The following is a 3,459-nucleotide window of genomic DNA, read 5'->3' on the forward strand; positions in this document are numbered from 1 at the left end:
AATTCTCAGTAATTACTACTTTAGTAGTAGATGGGAGCATAAGACCACAAATTAAATTTCAGAAGATTAGATTAGTTTTCTCCCTGGATACACCACCACTCCCCACGCTACTTTCTGTCCCTTTCCACACTGCTAACGCAAGAGGAAGGACTGAAAAAGCATTTAACAGATTACTGTGAAGTAATATAATGATGATTCATGTTTATTATGACCTGTTTTTATGCTCATGTTTTACACTTCATTAATATAACGATTATCAATAAGCCTGAACATTAATTCAGTCATCTCTGGTCTAGAAAAACGTATTTTCCCAGTACATTCATCAACCAGCATCCACCTGCTCTGCCTTCTGGCACATGAAGTCAACTCAGCCCCGCTAAACAGCTGGTGTCTTCACTTCACTCTCACTCGCCTTCTCAAGGGGCATGTCGAGGTAAATTTACTAACCAGGAGGGTTGAATTATGTCATTTATTGGTGGGCTGGAAGACGCGCTCTTGTCTTTTCTATTCCGAGGGTGTTTACTCCCAATATCAGATATTAAGATGATGTTTTACAATGTATGTACTACTGATTATCTACCCGGGGTTCAATACCTCACTATTTTTAACTCACTATTTACATCTCACTATTTACACCTCACTATTTACACCTCACTATTCAATACCTCACTATTCAATACCTCACTATTCAATACCTCACTATTTACACCTCACTATTTACACCTCACTATTTACACCTCACTATTCAATACCTCACTATTTACACCTCACTATTCAATACCTCACTATTCAATACCTCACTATTTACACCTCACTATTCAATACCTCACTATTCAATACCTCACTATTCAATACCTCACTATTCAATACCTCACTATTCAACACCTCACTATTCACACCTCACTATTCAATACCTCACTATTCAATACCTCACTATTCAATACCTCACTATTCAATACCTCACTATTTACACCTCAATATTCAACACCTCACTATTTACACCTCACTATTCAATACCTCACTATTCAATACCTCACTATTCAATACCTCACTATTTTTACCTCACTATTCAATACCTCACTATTCAATACCTCACTATTCAATACCTCACTATTTACACCTCACTATTTACACCTCACTATTTACACCTCACTATTTACACCTCACTATTTACACCTCACTATTCAATACCTCACTATTTACACCTCACTATTCAATACCTCACTATTCAACACCTCACTATTCACACCTCACTATTCAATACCTCACTATTCAATACCTCACTATTCAATACCTCACTATTCAATACCTCACTATTCAATACCTCACTATTTACACCTCACTATTCAACACCTCACTATTTACACCTCACTATTCAATACCTCACTATTCAATACCTCACTATTCAATACCTCACTATTTACACCTCACTATTCAACACCTCACTATTTACACCTCACTATTCAATACCTCACTATTCAATACCTCACTATTCAATACCTCACTATTCAATACCTCACTATTTACACCTCACTATTTACACCTCACTATTCAATACCTCACTATTCAATACCTCACTATTTACACCTCACTATTCAATACCTCACTATTCAATACCTCACTATTCAATACCTCACTATTCAATACCTCACTATTCAATACCTCACTATTCAACACCTCACTATTCAACACCTCACTATTTACACCTCACTATTCAATACCTCACTATTCAATACCTCACTATTCAATACCTCACTATTTACACCTCACTATTTACACCTCACTATTCAATACCTCACTATTTACACCTCACTATTTACACCTCACTATTCAATACCTCACTATTCAATACCTCACTATTCAATACCTCACTATTTACACCTCACTATTCAATACCTCACTATTTACACCTCACTATTCAATACCTCACTATTCAATACCTCACTATTCAATACCTCACTATTTACACCTCACTATTCAATACCTCACTATTCAATACCTCACTATTTACACCTCACTATTCAACACCTCACTATTCACACCTCACTATTCAATACCTCACTATTCAATACCTCACTATTCAATACCTCACTATTCAATACCTCACTATTCAATACCTCACTATTCAATACCTCACTATTCAATACCTCACTATTCAACACCTCACTATTCAATACCTCACTATTTTTACCTCACTATTCAATACCTCACTATTTACACCTCACTATTCAATACCTCACTATTCAATACCTCACTATTCAATACCTCACTATTTACACCTCACTATTCAATACCTCACTATTCAATACCTCACTATTCAATACCTCACTATTCAATACCTCACTATTCAATACCTCACTATTTACACCTCACTATTTACACCTCACTATTTACACCTCACTATTCAATACCTCACTATTCAATACCTCACTATTCAATACCTCACTATTTACACCTCACTATTCAATACCTCACTATTCAATACCTCACTATTCAATACCTCACTATTCAATACCTCACTATTTACACCTCACTATTCAATACCTCACTATTCAATACCTCACTATTTACACCTCACTATTCAATACCTCACTATTCAACACCTCACTATTCAATACCTCACTATTCAATACCTCACTATTCAATACCTCACTATTCAATACCTCACTATTCAATACCTCACTATTTACACCTCACTATTCAATACCTCACTATTCAATACCTCACTATTCAATACCTCACTATTCAATACCTCACTATTCAATACCTCACTATTTACACCTCACTATTCAATACCTCACTATTCAATACCTCACTATTTACACCTCACTATTCAATACCTCACTATTTACACCTCACTATTCAATACCTCACTATTCAATACCTCACTATTTTTACCTCACTATTTACACCTCACTATTCAACACCTCACTATTTACACCTCACTATTCAATACCTCACTATTTTTACCTCACTATTCAATACCTCACTATTCAATACCTCACTATTCAATACCTCACTATTTACACCTCACTATTCAATACCTCACTATTTACACCTCACTATTCAATACCTCACTATTCAATACCTCACTATTTACACCTCACTATTCAATACCTCACTATTCAATACCTCACTATTTACACCTCACTATTCAATACCTCACTATTTACACCTCACTATTCAATACCTCACTATTTTTGTTTCTCTCCCTAAAGCAACACAGCCCTATAATGGATACATGGATGTTTGTAGGTCTATGTATCCATTATTGTAATATTGTAAATGTTTGGAGGTCTATGTATCCATTATTGTAATATTGCTATTCATTGTAAATGTGTGTAGGTCTATGTATCCATTATTGTAATATTGCTATTCATTGTAAATGTTTGGAGGTCTATGTATCCATTACTGTAATATTGCTATTCATTTTAAATGTGTGGAGGTCTATGTATCCAT

At 35.0% G+C, this 3,459-nt stretch overlaps 1 long non-coding RNA gene across 1 annotated transcript; it reads right to left on the minus strand.

Moving 5' to 3' along the window:
• Positions 1-215: 215 nt before the first annotated feature.
• Positions 216-3,199, minus strand: LOC115149676 (uncharacterized). The gene is made up of 2 exons (XR_003866932.1): positions 3,162-3,199; positions 216-594 (listed from the first exon to the last, which is right to left on the minus strand). It is a non-coding gene; the product is annotated as an uncharacterized LOC115149676 (long non-coding RNA).
• Between the last annotated feature and the right edge of the window lie 260 nt (positions 3,200-3,459).

Source organism: Salmo trutta, chromosome 15 (assembly GCF_901001165.1).
Source record: "Salmo trutta chromosome 15, fSalTru1.1, whole genome shotgun sequence".
Taxonomy (NCBI): Eukaryota; Metazoa; Chordata; class Actinopteri; order Salmoniformes; family Salmonidae; genus Salmo; species Salmo trutta.